Consider the following 21,034-nt stretch of genomic DNA (forward strand, 5'->3'; position numbering starts at 1 on the left):
ATCTAAATTCGAGTGGTGTTTTGTTATTGGACTTCTGTGCCAGTCATGGCACAGGGGGGTTACAACATTAACAGCAATTAACTGGTTAACTATGCACATCCCTAAAAAGTTCTAATGAAAATCTGCTCCATTGTTTTCTTGAATTGAAGAAAACAGTAAATGATTATAATATAATCCCTTGTAAGTAATCTGCAAACAAAATCAGTCTGTGTGATAATCAACAGCTTTCATCCACGTCAGTCATCCGTCTTCAAAGATTGTGTGTGTTGAAGTTTGAGAAGAGAGGTGGAAAGCACACAACTGTAAAGAAAACTATTGTTTTGGCTTTTTATCACAATGCAAAAGCAGAGCAGAAATATCATTAGAGCTAAAATTAACTCTTGAATTAGCAGAGAAAATGGATGGTTAAGTTTAGGGCTGCAACAACGAATCGATAAATTCGATGAAAATCGATTACTAAAAGCGTTGGCAACGAATTGCGTCATGATTCGTTGTGTCGCACAACTCTTCCAAAAGCGCCCCCCCCCCCTCCCGAATCCCGCCCGCCGTTGCGCGCAGACCAGAGCAAGTCAGATCAGCACGAGGGAGAGCCGCAGATCAGCGCGAGGGAGAGCCGCAGATCAGCGCGAGGGAGAGCCGCAGATCAGCGCGAGGGAGAGCCGGCAGATCAGCGCGAGGGAGAGCCGCAGATCAGCGCAAGGGAGAGCCGCAGATCAGCGTGAGGGAGAGCCGGTAGCGGCAGATCAGCGCGAGGGAGAGCCGGTAGCGGCAGATCAGCGCGAGGGAGAGCCGGTAGCGGCAGATCAGCGCGAGGGAGAGCCGGCCCGGCAGACTTGCGCTGCTGCGAACCGGTTCCGCATTGTTGCACAGCGATCCAGGCAGCTGCTTCCAGCGCACGGTCCATTCTCAAAGTGGCGCAACCAAAAAACTATAATTAGCACACGATCGTTCTTGTCTGCACATCTTCTCTATTTTCTGTCTTATTTGTGCCTGTGAAGCTCGCTACTGCGGAGCTCATCACCTGTGCTGTGGTGATGTCACCTCACGCAGCATCGAAAACGCGCTCTGCGCTTTTCGGTCAGGAGATCCCTTTGATCTGCTCAAAAGTAACTGATGAGGTGAAAAGGTAAGAATCCAGGCAACAGATTTTCTGGAGAATTAAGAGGAGATGCAGGAAGATGAGAGACAGACAGGACAGGAAAATAGTTCAATAAAAACAAAAAAGAATCAATCAATCAATCAATCAAAGCTTTATTTATAAAGCGCCTTCCGCAACCCTGTCAGGAAGCCCAAAGCGCTGAAAACAAAGTGTTGAAAAGTAAAATGTAGGTAGATTTATCACCACTACACGTTTTTACCTATAAAAAACAATAAGTTATACACATGTCATATTTATACATCTGATACAATTCAGATCACCTTCAAAACTCAGTCACACACCCAGGGCCGTTTCAAGACATTTTGGGGGCCAAGGCAAAATGCCCCCCCCCCCCCCCCCCCAATAACTGGGCTCCCCAGAAGCCTCTGTGTAATTCATGCCCTCTCCAGTAGTGTTAGTTATATGGTGTTTATAAAAGCCCCTCAGACATTACTGACATGTTCTAATATTATCAGATGAAAAACTAAATTATCAGACATGCTGTCTCATCTGCTTCTTTTATAAACTTGCAAAAAGTAACAAAACCATTTGAAAGCCACTATTTGTGGATTCTTTGAAAGTTTCCATGGAGTGTGTGACAACTTATTTTTTCATTGATCCTATCATCTAATCTCACAGCTGAAACAAGCATCCTTAATAATCCGTGCACAGGAAGCGTACCGATGCTGTAGTAAAACAAAAGGTATAATAATTTATTATTAATAAAACCTTGTTGCAAAACTAAAGCAGAAAAATTTGATTTTGCATTAAATATGCTAAATATTTATATATGAATTGTTTTAGAGCCCTTTAATTGGCAGAATCTGATATTAATTTAGTTCTTACAAAAAATGGGTCCCAACATGGTTTGTGTGGCGTTGCCATAGTGTGACGTCATAGGCACAGATCCCCTGTCCTCTTGTTTGGAAATGGAAATATGGTCACCCTACATTAAACAAACTGTCCACCCGGGCTTTTGCACTGCACAGAGAAGCTTCGCTGCCTACGACTGAACGTCAGTTGAGAGTCAGTCTCATGCAGAATGACCAATGAAGAGAGGGCCTCAAGTTAAGACCCTCTCCTCATTGGTCAGTCCACACGAGGTGGGTCAAAGGTTACTCTGGGCGGGTTACGTGTTGTCAGGCATTCAAGTATTGAGTATATTTACTGCATATTACAGTAAAATATTCTGTATGTGACCACATTATGGTGATCCTTGGGTCGTGATGATGGAGCCCTTGAATATTGTTGCCCAGGGTACAACAAAGTGTTAATCTGGCCCTGGTTCCGCCGTCACATTCCCGCAGAAACTGGTTGATCACACCGGGGCCAGACTACTAGCATGTGGTTTTACAACCACAATGTCCTCAGAAGCAAAAACGCTTTTAAAAGGGATGGAGGAGTTCTAACTGTTGCTGCAGGCGTGTTGTGTGAGAGTGCAGTTATATACTGGTTAATATATTTTTGGGTTCAGTTGCTTTCATGTGGCCTAATGTGAGTCTATTTGGGATCATTGGAATGATCAGCAGCATTTCTTGATGTGACTTTATGGCAGTTGCCCAGGGCATCATCGCAAGGAGGATGGCATTCATTTACTTTTGTTTTATTTGGTATTTTTTCAGTCATTTTTTGGAAATAGTGATCAATTTTGATTAATTCACAGCCTATGTTTAATTACATTTAAAATATATGTCAACAGATGAGATCAAACAAAACAGATGAGAATTGCCCTTAAGCTGTTTAACTTGGACCAAGCATTTTAGGTCACAGATAGATGTAGCTTAGGGTCTCTGTCTATACACCTTATAAGACAATTTAGGTGATGGCATGTTGTTTTTCTGCTATTGAACTGTTTTCTAATAATGTTGTGTTAAATAAAGTGAAGGAAGGAGAGAAATAACGTTTCCCTAGCAGTTTTTAAAAATTTCCCCATGTAATCCGATTAATCGATTAATCGTGTCGAGACCCCATCCGATTAATCGATTATCCAAATAATCGTTTGTTGCAGCCCTAGTTAAGTTGTTAAGCATGGGAAACAGATTTTAATATCAACTTTTTAGAGTTTGTGTGTTTTCAGGCCTTTTAATTTGAATAATGTAAATGCTTTTTCAAAACATCAAGCACACCTTTGACAAATTTGATCAGCTAATCATATCAGGGTTGCTACATCCAGATTGGAAATGCATCAGGACAGTTTAAACACTTTAATACACAGTTCAGTAAAGCAGACCATATCCTGCTCTGCTTCCTGTTTGACCAAATATGGGCGTTGGCTTCTGTACACTCCTTTATGTATATTTGGGCAGTGACACTGTTTGATTATGTAGGCAATGTACCACTAATCTTTAGGATCTAGCTTTTCCCAGGTAGCAGTAATTCAGCAACAGATGGCTAAGGAATAGTGGGCGTGATTCGAAGGGGGCAACAATGACAATAGAACATAACCTCAGATTAACCTGTCTACTAATATTTGGAGGTTAAGTCTTTATTTCTGCTAACTGAGCATTGTTTCTGTCCCACTCCTGGTTTTTAATAAAGACAGTTTCAGGTTCCATCTTTTTACAGGATACCACATTAAACATGCCACATACTAAATGTTTACATATTTAAATGAAATGTCACTGTTTAAAAACAGTGCACAAAGTGCTGTCAGATTACGTGAATAAGTGTATTTTTGTAGTATTTTCAGTAAGTAGCACAGTGGGGCTATTGTAGGTGATTCACCCTGCTGTGATATGTCTTTAGGTCCTTGCTGCACGGATAGAAGACACGTGCCTGATGAAAAAGTTCAACCATGAGCACATACCTGCAATGTAGGAATCTCCAATTGATGGCCGATGAGAGATGCATATCGCATTACACTTCCAATGGTCTGATTCTTTAAAGCATCAAAGAGCAATTTAAAGCTGTTATAGCAAATCCAGTTGCTGTTTTCTACGTCCAATCGTCTTTTGTTGTTCGTGACTTCAGATGGTGTTTTCTTTTTGGGACTCTGGTAGTTGGTCCTAAAGTTGAAGTGGTAGCAGCCGGCTGTTTCTCCTTTGATATTACTGATAGGGTTGGACAATATATCAGCATCAATATCGGTATTGGCAGATGTTAGTAATTTTTAACATATCTGTGTCGGTCCGATAAAAAAAAAAAACGGCCGATATCATCAACTGATATTTCTGTGATTGTAATTCAGTTCAATTCAAATTCAAAAATACTTTATTAATCCCAGCTTGAAAATGATTGCTGTAGAAGCTCAGAATAATAATCAAGTCATCAAAGGGTTATTGTATATTACAATGGCTGTTGGCAGGAAGGATCTCCAGTAGCGGTCAGTGTTGCAGCGAAACTGAAGAAGCCTCTGACTGAAGATACTCTTCCGTTGTCGGACAGTCTTGTGAAGAGAATGCTCAGGGTTGTCCATCATTTTCTTGATCCTCTGGAGAATCCTTCTTTGCATTCTCTCCTCCAGTGGTTCCACAGTCGTCCCCAGAACAGAACCAGCCTTTGTTATTAGGCTGTTGAGCCTTTTCAGGTCCCTGCTTCTGATGCTACTACCCCAACAGACGATGACTGAAGAGATTACACTCTCAACAACAGACTTGTAGAAGATCTGCAGCATCTTGCTACAGACATTGAAGGACCTAAGCGTCCTCAAGAAGTGCAGTCTGCTGTACCCCTTCTTGTAAACGGCTTCGCTGTTCTTTCTCCAGTCCAGTCTGTTGTCCAGGTGAATTCCAAGGTATTTGTATTCCTCAACCGCCTCCACTTCTTCTCCATGAAACAGTGTTTGACTCCACCCTATTTCTTCTCATGTCAGAAGCATAAATGTGTGTGGTGTGTAGGGCTGTCATGGTAACCGCAAAAATGAAATATCGCAATATGAAGAAACCCACCGCGCTGCATCATGGGCCACCGCGATTACTGAACTTGGTTCAACTCAATGATGCATGTTGAGAAGGATGGCTGCACTGGTATCAAAACGAAATGTTACTTCGCTCCTTTGGGAGCACTTTGGTTTTCAGTACATCAGCTGCAGCACAGCCAGAGTCCTTGGCCGAGACAGAGGTGCCACCAGCGGCAAAAAAATAATAATAAACGCTGGGAGACCTGCTGAAGTCCCAGACAAGCACTGCTTCTGCAACCGTCCCGAAGAGAGTTTGAGCCGAGCTGGAGCTCACTTGCTACCTGCAGGAGGAATGCATCCACCCTAAAGAAACCCCCCTGACATGGTGGAGCAACAACCGGGAGAGATTCCCTTTGCTCGCCAGTCGCACGCAGGTACGTGTGCGTTAGTGCAACGAGCGCACCATCCGAGAGGGTTTTCAGTGTTGCTGCAAATGTTGCCACCCCTCTCAGATCCTCTCTCAAACCGTATATGGTTAACATGCTGGTTTTCCTTGTGGGTAACAAGGATGTGACCGAGCTATAAATCACCATCATTCGTGTGTGAAAGTGAAAGTGAAATGATAGTGCGCCCGCCCCCCGGCGCGCGCGCCCGGCACATGTAATTTTTTTATGCTTGATTTCAAACAACTAAACAAAATGGGGACTTGTTTCTTATTTGTTAGATGCTGCAGCCAAATTTGCATTTAAAAGTTTAACCTTCTCCTGAATTTTGTTGTTTTTAAGTTCAGTTGGACTCCGACTGTCGGAGAAATAAACGTTACTGTGATCTGTGTTGTTACTGCCCTTTGATCAGCATTCAGTAAAGTGTTATAAAAGAAGGCACGGCAATTTTTAACCTTTTTCAAATGTGTAAACATTATGTTTAGACAGTACTGCAATAAAAAAAAAGTGCTGCAATAATATCGCACACCGCAATATTAAGCCACCCTGAATCACCGCAGGGGGAATTCCTCAACCGCGACAGCCCTAGCGGTGTGTACATAATGACGTAAATTCAGCTTTAATAATTTTTATTCTATACAAACTCTGCAGATTTTAGAAGCATTAATGCATATTGATATCGGCAAATATCGGTTATCGGCCATAACAGTGATCTTAATATCGGTATCGGCCCCAAAATGTCATATCGGTGTAGGGTTGTCACGGTATGAAAATTTAACCTCACGGTTATTGTGACCAAAATTATCACGGTTTTCGGTATTATCGCGGTATTTTTTAAACGGTGTTGCATATGTTCAGAAAGCATTGATAGTCCTGTTCTACACAAACTGAAATAGTTTTGAAAAGGTTTAACAATGTTTATTAAACCTAAAATAACACAAAGCCTTAGCAAAAGTGCAACTTTTCACAAGTAAAGGAACAAATAGCTTATTTTTCTGGAACATGTTACAGTAGTCAGTGCAGGTTTAAATTATACAAATACAAACATTCAATCCATAAACAATATGTAAACAAATCAAAGAAACACCACTTGTTTTCTCATATACTTGTTTTCTTCATTATCAAAATGAAAATCTAAAACTCCAGTCCACACTTGACTTGAGCACTGTACAAGTCAACCTTAAAAAAATATGTATTTAAAATAAATAGCCACTTTAAACAAATTACTAAAATAACTACTACACTATGTAATCAAATCCAAATGTTCAAGTATAAATGGCCTTGAATAAGTAAACAAATCAATGACAAGGAACTAATTGTATATTTCTCTTCATCATCAACAAATACGATGCTTCATCCAGCAACAGGGTGTCCGTGACACGGTTTAAATGCTGGCAGAGGACGCTGCGGCCGCAGTATATAGTGACTCGTTGCATTCTCCCTCAACCAAAAGTCCTCACGTCATGCATTTAAGCTAAAATGCTAATGTCAACTTACCTTGCACTGGCTGTAGAGACGTGGGTGATGGTCACGCAGATGTGCCATTAGATTGGAAGTGTTGCTGCCTTTTGCAGACACTTGTTTCCTGCACGTTCTGCAAACGGGATAGCAGTCTTCTATTAACTGTCCCTCAGCATTTTTCAGAAATCCAAAATATGCCCATACTTCCGATTTAGTCTTCTTTGAGGGCTGATGGATGTCCTGGGCGCTGCCGTCTCCTCCTTCGGCCATTATTTCAGCTTCAAAGTTTTGGTGCCGTTGCAAACTAAAAAGTGCGTGTGCGCGCCGCGGGAACTTCAGCTGAAGCGACGGTGGCTGGTAAGGGTCACCGCGCCGAAACCGCGGCCACGGTAAACCCACCGAGATAATTTAGTTTTTTAAAAACTGGACGGTTATTTTTATTGTCAACTTTTTTACCGGGTTTTACCGCTATACCGGTTACCGTGACAACCCTATATCGGTGCATCACTAATTATTGAGTTGTAAACCTCTCATACCAGTAGTGGTCTGCTGCTAAAAGTGATTGGAGGACCCAGGGAAGTGCAGCGATTCAGCAAGTCTGACGGCTAAAACGGATGGTCCAATAGTTCCTTTCAGTCCAAAACATGTTATTGGTGAAGGCTTTTAGACAAATGCGCGAGAACCACTTTTTCGTTTTCTTCTTATTTTTAATCTCCACGATATATTTATAGCTATACTATGTTAAGGTATGAGAAAATGTGTTAAGCTAATCTGTTTTCCAAATTAGTTATTGTAGCTTTATACATGGTGATTTGTCCTTAATCAGGATATGATATTAGTTTTATTTTGTTAAACTGATTGTTTACTACCTTTTTAAAAAGACCACCCTCTAATTAGTCTTGCTGAAATTACACAACACTTCCATAGAACCTGACACAATGAAGAAAAAATACACTTAAGGAGGTCGTAGTAAGGTTGGGCGATTGGACACGTTTGTTGACCAATGTCTAAATCAGGGGTGTCAAACTCAAATTCTCACTGGGCCAAAATGAAAAACTGGGACGAAGTTGCGGGCTAAAATCAATGTTTTTTAAAAAGTGACGGCAAATGTGCACATTTTCCTTTATCTACAGATATGAACGGTTGAACCTTTTCATTTGGAAATAAACTTATTTTTGCAGTAACACTGAATGTGGAATAGCCAAATGACACACGAGCAAGTCCATTTTAAACAAAGCACACATCAGTGGTATTCATTACCTATGTCTCAATTTTGTTTTAATATTTTATTCCTTAAATTCTGCATATATTCAGCATTTCTTCATTTTTTTAATCTGTTAAATCTTTTAAGGGTTTCTATTTAATTTTTTCTTGTTTATTCTTTATTTTTTACTCTCCTTTGTTGCTCCTGTAATGGATGTTATTGCTGCTGTGACACCAAGCTTTCCCCACTCAGGGACAATAAAGGGATTTTCTATTTTATTTCTATTTCTATTCTTCTATCTGTAATCTGTCCTGTTTTAAAGTAGGTGAAATCTTTTTTCACAGGCCAACAACATAAATAAATAATAATAATTCGCTTAAATGAAAATGCAATATCTAACCTATTAACGTTCATGCTTTGGAGCAGAAAAGGTTAATAAAAACAAAATAATTCAATCCCAGTTTTCCCCACTCTGATTTCCTGTGATGCTCACCTGTTCCAGCCAGACCTGCATCTGTGGAGTTGGGCTCTGAGCTGAGAGGAAGGAGTTCATCAGTGAGAAACAGTTGCTCACACAGGTTTGCGCTGCTGGACATGGAGAGCATCTGGACCACGCAGTTGTGTCGGGGAGGGGGATAAAAGCAGCAGCAGCCACAGAGTCACAGTGACCTGAGTGTGTCGCTAAACTGGAGTTAAATCATCTCGGTCTGGAAGTTGGTCAGTGCGCTTTCGATGTCAGCCGCAAACATTACTGGGCTGTTAAAATCCATTTTTGGGCTTCAAAGTCGGCAAATTTTTGAGTAAACTTGACGCTAAGTAAGAGGAGTGTTTTCAGTTTGTCCGAGGCAGAGGAGGTACCGCTGCAGACGCTGATGCTAGTAGCATGGATGCTAATGACTGCAAAGACATACCGGTTTTTCTCCTTGAAGCATCAACATGTTTCATCTTTGTTGAAACACCCTTCATTCTGCATCCATCTCTCTTCCTGGACATTTTGGGATGAAGTGTGGACAGTTATTTTCACTTGTTTCATTAATTAAACATGGAAGTAGATGCACTGCGACCTAGTGGCGAGTCACTGCACTGGGAACACAATCGCCATGCATTATGGGAAATGTAGTTTATAGTCAATGTGCACTTTGAAGCGACATAGACTTATTTTAAGACACTTGAATCTCCGCAAGCCACATAAAATAATGTGGTGGGCCACATCTGGCCTTGTGTCTGACACGTGGTCTAAGCCCTTTACCGACAGCTTTTTAACAGCAATGTTTTTTATTAAGGATGGACAATATATCGGCATCAATATCGGTATCGGCCGATGTTAGTCATTTTTTAACATATTGGTATCGGCCCGATAAATAAAACCGGTCAATATTAACAACTGATATTTTTTTCCATCTTGTCTCCATTTGTTTGCTTGTTTCAGAGGGTGAGGGGGGTGATGTGTAATTGTTTAGTCATGTGAACAGTGAATGTAATCATCTCAGAAGCGTAAATGTGTGTGTTGTGTGTGCATAATAATGTAAATTCAGCTTTAATAATTTTCATTTTTTACAAAATCTACTGATTTTAGAAGCATTAATGTGTGCATATCTGTTATCAGCCATAATAGTGATCTTAATATTGGATATCAGTATCGGCCCTGTAGCGTGTTTAACTACATACTAGAATCAACACTGTGGCTGTGTCTCAATTCAGGGTCTGCATCCTTCGAAGGACCCAGCCCACCCGGCCGACGTGGGCTGCGTCCTCCGTCGGCCGGGTAGACCGGATGTTAACGGCTGTGAATTTGGACAGGCCTAGCCTTCATGAACTCCCTCGGCGAACGTTCCGTCGCCTAGCAACCGTGGAACCGCTGGGCAGAAGGCAGAAGGAACCTTAAACGATGGAGCTCGACGTTTTATTTAGCTTTTTAACCCCCAGAAACCCAAATTTAGAAAACAACTGCAAAATATTTTTTAACCTTTCACATGTTGTTCTAGGAGGCCAGATAAACGGGCCTATTTACACATTTTAACAGCCAATAGTGTTGCAGAACTGAATAGGACCTATTAGCAATGTAAATGTGGTTTTAAAAAGAAAAAAAATGGGGAAGGTTTATTTTTGTAGACTTAAATCTGATGTTGTAATACTACAACCGTGGGTCTCTGGGGGTTAATCATTTCCTTGACTGTTGGAGAGCTAATTCAGAGAAAATACTTAAGACTAGCTGAGCCTGAGCAAAGATGTGATAATAGTTTTTAATACTTTCTAAGGGTCTTACTTTGACCAAAACCGATTTATCACCTTTTAAGACTTTTCAAGACCCAGCGGATACCCTCTAGTAAACAATTCTCATTTGTAAACACAAATAAAATTGAAGAGTTTAATGCAGAACTGATTTTATTTAGATATTTCTTTTACATGTACATGTTTAATCTTCATTAACCATTTTTTTCTAGCAAAGTAAAAAGCTGTCAAAGTTCTTCCTTCTCTCCTGTGCTCTCTGCTGCTCTGCAGCCTCATGTCCTCCCAGATCAGCTCCAGAAGCTCATCGCTGGCACCTTCCCCTGGATGCCCATTTTCTCCAGAATAGTCTTAACAAACATGTAAGAAAAGAAACAGGAAGAGAAAAGAGGACAACGGGTTATTCCTTTCATGTTTTCGCAGAAAAAAATATACTCAAACGAGTTTTTAAAATATGAGATGTTATTGTACCTCCATGCCACAGCCGCCGAATACTTTGCTCCGGTGATCATGTGGTCCATCTCCGCCCTAAGCTTAATAAATTCCCTGGTTTTCTCTTTTGGTCCTAAAATACAAACTTCTATTAAAATCAGGGGGAAACGTAGCGGGAGAAGTACGACACCGAGCGCGGCCGAACATACGAGCCGAGACCGCAATACAAGCACTTTTACTGTAACATTTCTAACTAAAATAACGTTCATGTATCACAAAAAGTCCTTAAACTGACAGTTTTCAAGTTTATACTTACATTTATAAGCGCAATCCTCTCCGACAGCTCCCGCTTCACTGTCCGCCATTGTTTTTAAGTTTTTCTGCCGGCCGGCCCGCAAGGCATCTTGGGAAATGCTACCTATTGAAGGATACACCCGACCCATCCTTCATTCAGGCGAAAAGAAGGCCGCATTCGTCGACCGCATTTGAAGGAGTCTTCGAATTGGGACAGGCCGAGTTGCGGCGCTGTGACGTAACCGGCCGACGAATCCGGCCGAGGTAGGATGCAGACCCTGAATTGAGAAACAGCCTGTTTGTAATCAGTTTTGTTAGATTCTGAGAAAAGTTCCAACAAGTTAACAATGAAGCTTCTCTCATATATAAATATCTAGGATATTATATATTCGATAGAAGTTCATATGCCAACGAGTTTGGTCTATTTTTAATCCAAAGATTAATGTTTAATTTAAGATAATTAAATTTAATAGCAAAATTTTATTTATTTAATCAGAAGTTTAAAGGAATCTTTGCTTTTTCAATAACCAGAAGTATACACCATTCTGTGTTTCATTTCAAAGAAGAGTCAAGTTTTTAAAGTTAAGAATTTATTACTAACACTTTTAGAAATGACAATTTGATATTAAAACTTGTTTTAAAGGCAAACCTGTGACTGAATGGAAGCTAAAATGAAAATGCGAGTTTTTGGATGCGTCAAAGAATATCAGAAGGTTTCTTTGAGCGAGAGAAGCGTTTCTGGCTGGAAAGTTGTTTTGCAGCTAACTGAGTCGTTTCTTAGGAAGAACGGCATCAAACACCATCTGTGTGCTACCTCACCCAGCAAGACGACCCTCTGTGTGGATCCGGAGGTCAAGGAGGATGTTGTCAGCCTCAGGGGTACTCGGTCCGGTAGAGAAGACTCGAGTAGAACCGATCCTCTGGTCCAGAGGTGTCATGGGTACACGGTATCGAGTGTCTGGCTTAACTCTGAAGGAGTTTTGCGTCAGCTGGTTACATTGCGTTTATTCAGAGCAATTCTATTGGCGTGACCGAATGCTTAGTAGAGATTCGGGCGTCCGTCCCTCGTCTCCTGGTGGGTTCAAGAACTGAACTTTTGCTGTGGGATTTTTAGTTTTAACAAAACCCTCAGAACACACCCTCTCAGCGTCAGAAAGCTTGGTCATGAGCTAAAGACATGTGATGGTTTTACCCTTGACCCTGGATATCCTCTGAATGAGGCTGGTTAACGTGCGAGATGACCTTCTGGTTTGCTGAACACACATAACCGATCATCAACAATAATCATTATTATACCCAAAGCATAATAAGTTATTTCAGTAATTAAAATACATTCATACTGAACCAAGAGATTATTTATGATGATTGTAATAACAGTAATAAAGTCAAGAGTTTATTAAGATTATTATTTAAAATTATTATTGTGAAACTTGAAGTGTCCTTCATCCTGGGACGGAACAGCAGCAGATAAAGATGATTTTCAGCAGACATCACGGCTCCTGGCGTTGTTAATCTGTGGGGCAAAGTTACAGTCGACCCAGCCTCACCCAGCTGGGAAAATGTGACCTTTGTCACAAATTAGAGGCCATTCTTAACGCTACAGCCCAAAAATTTCATATCAGTGCATCACTATTTATTATGCCTATGAATTAGTCTCGTGAATGGGAAATTATGTACTTTCATGTCTAATGAGTGTCATTTATGCAATGCTGTTTCTTTGTACATATACATGCTATCAGCATCATTAAAAAAACTAGGATTCTTGTGATTTCAGTAAGATACGCCAATCAAGGAAACAACTATACCTGTAGACACAGTAAACATTTTTGTCATGTCTTTTTGAGGGGCCTGCGTTCTTGTGAAGGACAGGTGTAGATGAAGGTGGGGTTCACCTGTTGAGTACATGAACTTTTTGTTTGCATTGTATAAGAAACTTTCACAGACCACTGCAACGTAAAGCTAGGATGCCTGCAGAACCCTCTGTCTAAATCAGCAGTGCCTGTTGGCCATGCTGCGTCCACCTGCCAACGTAATCCTCTCATCCTCTGCTAGTGTCTGTTCACCTGCAGGAGACTGATCTATACTCCTGCAATATAACAGAAACACACTCATACAGTGGAAAAAGCATTATTTATCTAAGGATTTTAGAAGATAACTCATGTTAAAAATTAAATAGAAAACAGATGCATTAGATTTTTAGATCAAGCATCTTCTACAGAGTTTTAAATGTTTGATGTTAATACTTTGTTCAGTGAATGTCTAATATAACCATGCTTGTGAAATATTTTGGTTCTTCAACAAGATTTACCCCCTGGTATACCCCAGGGTGTTATAGGCTACAGAGCATCTTGTATTATCAGCCAGTCCACACTCAACAACACACACCTCGCTGGCTCATTAGTCAGAGGGAAGTCAAGACAACTACTTGACAAACCCCCGGTGTGATTTGTGCTAATTCAGTATTGGACCTAAGCTGAACATCATTTATCAAACTGATTTGTCACAGCAGATAGAAAGTGAGAGCTTTCAGGAAGATGCTGGCATGCTTCTGCTATAGCAGCATTTTTCTGTACAACTGCAGTTTAGGCTGTTGTAGGTTTAGCTTCCAGGAAACCGAACATCTCAGCTAGCGTCTCAGTTAACTGTTAGCATTAGCGACTCCACCACACAGCAGGACTTCCTCAGGCTTGTGTTATTTGTGGAGATAAATTGTCAGCGTTGCAAAATAAATGAGTCAGTGGTAGTCACATTGCTGCTATCTAATCAGATGTAAGATGTCCAAATATCAGGAAATACGCATCCAAAACCTGCTGTCTGAAGCTATTTTCTCCAGCTGACTCCAGGTGTTTCTGAGCTTTTTTTTCCCCAGAGTACGACTTGCTTGGCAGTCATTCCTATTAGAGACCACTGCAAATGTATTATTAAACAAGTGTTCCACACCTTTAACAACAAAGTCTGTATTATTTCAAATTGTGTCCAGTGTTTTTTGAATTGGTTTTGTCTTTGATAGTTGTTAGCTGTACTGTCAAATTACTTGGACAAAAGAATGCATCCTTTTGAATTTAAACAACAAACCGAACATCAAAGCCACTGCTCTTGTCAATTATTTGTTTTATAAAGTTCTTTTTTGTCCAGCTTTCCTGTTGTATGGTTTTATAATCGTGAGAAGAATTAGTTTAGTTGTACACAGTTGTGCTCGTAATGTCTCTTCACTATTGATCTGCTTTGCAGCAATCGGGCTCGTCACCTGGCGCATGTGTTGAGGAGTGTGGTGATGAGAAGGAAACGGATTGAGAAGAGGATGAACATAAAACAACTAAAACATCTCACTGCAGGGTGAAGAATGAGCTGCTGTGGTGTTTAAACTAACTACCAGGAGTATGGAGCTAGAATTGGGACACTATTACATGTAACTTGCACCAAGTTTTGTAACTTGTAACATATTTTGTTACTGTAACTTTCGTTTTGTAGCATATAATTCACATTTTGTAACATATAACTTTGGTTTTGTAGCATGTAGTTCCTGTTTCATAACATGTAACTTTGGTTTTGTAGCATGTAGTTCCTGTTTTGTAACATGTAACTTTGGTTTTGTAGCATGTAGTTCCTGTTTTGTAACATGTAACTTTGGTTTTGTAGCATGTAGTTCCTGTTTTGTAACATGTAACTTTGGTTTTGTAGCATGTAGTTCCTGTTTTGTAACATGTAACTTTGGTTTTGTAGCATGTAGTTCCTGTTTTGTAACATGTAGCTTTGGTTTTGTAGCATGTAGTTCCTGTTTTATAACATGCAACTTTGGTTTTGTAACGTACAGGAAAAAATATCTATTTACAAGTTTTAAATCACAACTCTCAAATCACACATCTCAGTCTACAGTTAAGAAACTCAAGTCTGTGAACAAAACATTTTGTCCAAATTCTAGCTTCCTTCCCAAGGAACCAATGAGAATTGCATGCTACAAAATGAAAGTTTTGTATTACATAATAATTACACTAAACAAAATAGTAGTTCCAGGTTAAAAAACAAGTATTGTGTTACAAAATAAGTTAGTCACAAAATATGTTACAAATTACAAAACTTGTACAAGTTACACGTAATATTGTCCCAATCCTAGCTCCATACAGGAGAGATTAAGACTTTTCTGTAGGATAGAGCACAGAGGTCACAACAGCCTGCGGGGTCAAGAGGTCACCAAACTGAGACTCTGCTGTCACTTGTACTGAATCGTTATTAATATTATGTACATTTAATCATGTATTTTAATGCTTCCTTGAGAAACACATTTTCTATAAGCTATATGCCACTAACAAGCCAGGTCTCCCTCCTCTTTAGTTGGAAGGGTGTAACAAACTTGTTTCTGTAAGAATTAATTATTCTTCAGGACATTTTTCCATTTGGACTCATATCTGACTACCTGAGCTTGCTAGATATGACTTGCAGTAATTACTTATGCTTTGATCTAGGATGTTTAGGCCATTAGTCCCTTTTGTGGATGCTGTAGCTTTACCCAGGTTCATGCACGGATTTATCTTTCCCATCAACAGAGGCTGTTTTATTCTTAAACTATACTTCCCGAGAACAAACCTTTTTTTGGATTTCCTCAAAAGACCATCTCAAAAGTCTAACCTGCAAACAATCTAATCACACACTATTAACTAGGGGTGCACCACATTTTTTCTAAGTACATCCAGCCGTAATGCACTGAAGACTACATGAGTAGTTTCCTGTTTGCCTCTAAATGGATAATTAAACTTACCTGTGGTTTATTTCTTGTTAATTAGAATTTTATAGGTCTTAAAATGACCATTTCTTCTAAGATTAAATTGTGGTAGATTCAGTTTAGCAGCATGGGCTTGAATTATCTTGTTTGTAAATGATCTTTTTTTTTGTGTGAGCAAGACGGCATATCTTGTTTGCAGCCATTGGCTGAAATGTTGATTCTGAAAGGAAACTAAGATTTTTCTGACAAATCTGGTGAGGTGTACTCCTTTATGCTGAGCACTATTATTTATCATTTTGCCATATTTAGCACCCCTAACTACACATCAAAATCATATCAGTGTCAATATTAATAAAACAAATAGTGCAAATAAACTGCAAACATGAACTACATGCAAAAAATACCTAGACCTGAACCGCCACATTCCTAAATATTTACAGCTATCTATTCAACTACAGGCTGGATCTTTATGTAATCCTGGTAGAATCATTTTAAATATTTGTATTCAGTAAATGAACAAGGATTATTCATCTGAAATGTAAGGACATGTAGACCATCATGTGTGCATGGTTATATTTACACTATCATTATAGTATTAAAGAAATACTTGATAATGTCTTTTTTTAACCACGTTTGCTTTGAATCTGAAAATGTATCATCAGCAGGATTTCAGGTAAAGACTGTCGACGCTTCTTCCTAGTTCTAATTGTGATTCACCAACGACTCATTCAGAATCATGTAGAGCTACTCAGTTTTATTTGGAAGAATAGCCCCCAGAGCAGCTTTCAAACACTATTATCCTTGAATGACAACTTTATAAAGGATTAGGTTTCATTTAGTTACTTTAAGTTCCATTTTTGGTTCTTCTTTAAACACAGATAAGGTTTTTCCTTTACCTTGCTGACGTTTCGTTTGCGGCTGCAAACATCCTCAGAGCTGACGCTGATAGTGGCGTCACTTCCTACTCTGTTTATGCTGCAGAGGACGTTGTCGCCCTTTGCTGCCCGCAAAAAAATTATGGAAACACTACGTAGATGACATACTGGAAATCATACCAAAAGGACAAACAGAAACACTAACACAACACTTGAATAACATTGACGACACAGGCAACATAAAGTTCACATATGAGACAGAAACAGATGGCAGTATAGCATTTATGGACATGAAAATAACCAGGCAGACCGACGGGACCCTAAACATAAACACAAATGGGAAACCAACGCACACAGACCAATATCTATTATGGACATCAGAACACCCTACCATACACAAAATATCAGTAATCGGAGCATATTACAGAGCAAACATGATAACTGAAGAAAGAGACCGTAAACAAGAGGGCAAACACATACAACACGCTTTAAAGACCTGCGGATACCCGACATGGGCAATAAACAAAGGAAAACAACAAACAACAACAGAAAGAAAAGAACAACCAAAGCAACGAACCAGAAACCCTGAAAGACGAGAACCAAAACCAGTGATAACCCTACCATACATCAAAGACATAACAGAAAAAATAAGAGCAACAATGAAAAAACACAACATAAACACACCAACAAAACCATACACAACAGTTAGAAACAGACTAGTACACCCAAAAGACAAGATACCAGCTGGACTTAAATGTGGAGTTGGTTACGAAATCCCATGCAAACTCTGCAATAAAACATACATAGGAGAAACAGGATGCCAACTCAGCACACGAACAATAGAACATAGAAAGGAGTGCGAGAAAGAGGCAAGTCGAAAACACTAGGGCTGCAACAAACGATTATTTGGATAATCGATTAATCGGATGGGGTCTCGACACGATTAATCGATTAATCGGATTACATGGGGAAATTTTTAAAAACTGCTAGGGAAACGTTATTTCTCTCCTTCCTTCACTTTATTTAACACAACATTATTAGAAAACAGTTCAATAGCAGAAAAACAACATGCCATCACCTAAATTGTCTTATAAGGTGTATAGACAGAGACCCTAAGCTACATCTATCTGTGATCTAAAATGCTTGGTCCAAGTTAAACAGCTTAAGGGCAATTCTCATCTGTTTTGTTTGATCTCATCTGTTAATATTTATTTTAAATGTAATTAAACATAGGCTGTGAATTAATCAAAATTGATCACTATTTCCAAAACTGACTGAAAAAATACCAAATAAAACAAAAGTAAATGAATGCCATCCTCCTTGCGATGATGCCCTGGGCAACTGCCATAAAGTCACATCAAGAAATGCTGCTGATCATTCCAATGATCCCAAATAGACACACATTAGGCCACATGAAAGCAACTGAACCCAAAAATATATTAACCAGTATATAACTGCACTCTCACACAACACGCCTGCAGCAACAGTTAGGACTCCTCCCTCCCTTTTAAAAGCGTTTTTGCTTCTGAGGACATTGTGGTTGTAAAACCACATGCTAGTAGTATGGCCCCGGTGTGATCAACCAGTTTCTGCGGGAATGTGACGGCGGAACCAGGGCCAGATTAACACTTTGTTGTACCCTGGGCAACAATATTCAAGGGCTCCATCATCACGACCCAAGGATCACCATAATGTGGTCACATACAGAATATTTTACTGTAATATGCAGTAAATATACTCAATACTTGAATGCCTGACAACACGTAACCCGCCCAGAGTAACCTTTGACCCACCTCGTGTGGACTGACCAATGAGGAGAGGGTCTTAACTTGAGGCCCTCTCTTCATTGGTCAGTCTGCATGAGACTGACTCTCAACTGACGTTCAGTCGTAGGCAGCGAAGCGTCTCTGTGCAGTGCAAAAGCCCGGGTGGACAGTTTGTTTAATATAGGGTGACCATATTTCCATTTCCAAACAAGAGGACAGGGGATCTGTGCCTATGACGTCACACTATGGCAACGCCACACAAACCATGCTGGGACCCATTTTTTGTAAGAACTAAATTAATATCAGATTCTGCCAATTAAAGGGCTCTAAAACTATTCATATGTAAATATTTTGCATATTTAATGCAAAATCTAATTTTTCTGCTTTAGTGCTGCAACAAGGTTTTATTAATAATAAATTATTATACCTTTTGTTTTACTACAGCATCGGTAAGCTTCCTGTGCACAGATTATTAAGGATGCTCGTTTCAGCTGTGAGATTAGACGATAGGATCAATGAAAAAATAAGTTGTCACACACTCCATGGAAACTTTCAGAGAATCCACAAATAGTGGCTTTCAAATGGTTTTGTTACTTTTTGCAAGTTTTTAAAAGAAGCAGATGAGACAGCATGTCTGATCATTTAGTTTTTCATCTGATAATATTAGAACATGTCAGTAATGTCTGAGGGGCTTTTATAAACACTGTATAACTAACACTCCTGGAGAGGGCATGAATTACACAGAGGCTTCTGGGGAGCCCAGTTATGGGGGTGGGGGGGGTGGGGGGGGGGTGGGGGCATTTTGCCTTGGCCCCCAAAATGTCTTGAAACGGCCCTGGGTGTGTGACTGAGTTTTGAAGGTGATCTGAATTGTATCAGATGTATAAATATGACTTATTGTTTTTTACTGGTAAAAACGTGTCGTGGAGATAAATCTACCTACATTTGACTTTTCAACACTTTGTTTTGTTTTCTTGTTTTTATTTAACTATTTTCCTGTCCTGTCTGTCTCTCATCTTCCTGCATCTCCTCATAATTCTCCAGAAAATCTGTTGCCTGGATTCTTACCTTTTCACCTCATCAGTTACTTTTGAGCAGATCAAAGGGATCTCCTGACCGAAAAGCGCAGAGCGCGTTTTCGATGCTGCGTGAGGTGACATCACCACAGCACAGGTGATGAGCTCCGCAGTAGCGAGCTTCAGGCACAAATAAGACAGAAAATAGAGAACATGTGCGGACATGAACGATCGTGTGCTAATTATAGTTTTTTGGTTGCGCCACTTTGAGAATGGACCGTAGGCTGGAAGCAGCTGCCTGGATCGCTGCGCGACAATGCGGAACCGGTTCGCAGCAGCGCAAGTCTGCCGGCTCTCCCTCGCGCTGATCTGCCGGTACTGGCTCTCCCTCACGCTGATCTGCGGCTCTCCCTCGCGCTGATCTGCCGGCTCTCCCTCGCGCTGATCTGCGGCTCTCCCTCGCGCTGATCTGCCGGCTCTCCCTCGCGCTGATCTGACTTGCTCTGGTCTGCGCGCAACGGCGGGCGGGAAGGGGGGGGGGGGGGGGCGCTTTTGGAAGAGTTGTGCGACACAACGAATCGATGACGCAATTCGTTGCCAACGCTTTTAGTAATCGATTTTCATCGAATTTATCGATTCGTTGTTGCAGCCCTAGAAAACACACAAGAGCAGCAAAAGAAGAAACAGAAAGTACTATAAAGAAATCAGTCGTAACGGATCACTGCATAAGAGAAAACCATGTAATGGACTGGGACAACACAAGGATCATAAACACCAAACAACAGAAAAACAAAAGATGCATAAAGGAAGCTATAGAGATGAGGAGACGTGGATGTGGGACCATGAACAGGGACGATGGAGTTTACTCGTTGGATTGCGCATGGGACTGCATCATCGGAGAGGGGAAAGCGGGCAGCAGAGGGCGATAACGTCCTCTGCTGCCCGCGGATAAACGGAGTAGGAAGTGACGCCACCATCAGCGTCAGCTCTGAAGATGTTTGCAGCCGCAAACGAAACGTCAGCAAGGTAAAGAAAAACCTTATCTGTGTTCAAAAAATAACCAAAAATGGAATTTGAAGACAGAGCAAGAACATACAAAAAGTAACTTTAAGTATTTTTTACTTTTTGTAGCTGCTAAATAATGCATAAATAATGCTTTCTTCCTGGCACTCGCGGAGTACAGACGCTTCTCTTTAGCTCCCTTATCTTTTTTTCCCAAGTCTCTTTGTCATGTCTGCCCACAGAGCGCTTCTCTGTATTTCTTCTGAAAACCCCTGTTTTTAACCATGGATTTGATAAATTGGTCATTCAACGCGATTGATGAGATTTTTTCAACAATGAGAACGGAGCAGGGGGCTCCCACATGTCCACAGGGGACACACCTGGTGGGGTATATGCTGGATTCCTGGAAGGAATGGAAGATCATATGCCTCTCCCAGCTGTCCATTGAGGATGTCGAAGACGTGTGGATATTCGGCCTGATGATCACTGGATTTCTCCTGATTGGAGTGGGAGGATATCTGGTTTTCTGGAAATTTGGGAAGACGAGAGCGATTGGAGGGCTACCCGCACCCACGGAAAGCACCGTCCGTGTGGAGACTTCACAGACTGGGACGTT

At 40.6% G+C, this 21,034-nt stretch overlaps 1 protein-coding gene and 1 long non-coding RNA gene across 2 annotated transcripts in view; one reads left to right on the forward strand and one right to left on the reverse strand.

Moving 5' to 3' along the window:
- Positions 1-21,034, forward strand: part of pdia5 (protein disulfide isomerase family A, member 5) — a 97,657-nt gene that overhangs the window by 2,290 nt on the left and 74,333 nt on the right. The window lies entirely within an intron of this gene.
- Positions 10,452-11,197, reverse strand: LOC129164920 (uncharacterized). Its single transcript, XR_008564385.2, has 3 exons — positions 11,062-11,197; positions 10,785-10,878; positions 10,452-10,663 (listed from the first exon to the last, which is right to left on the reverse strand). It is a non-coding gene; the product is annotated as an uncharacterized lncRNA (long non-coding RNA).

Source organism: Nothobranchius furzeri, chromosome 14, assembly GCF_043380555.1.
Source record: "Nothobranchius furzeri strain GRZ-AD chromosome 14, NfurGRZ-RIMD1, whole genome shotgun sequence".
NCBI classification, from domain to species: domain Eukaryota; kingdom Metazoa; phylum Chordata; class Actinopteri; order Cyprinodontiformes; family Nothobranchiidae; genus Nothobranchius; species Nothobranchius furzeri.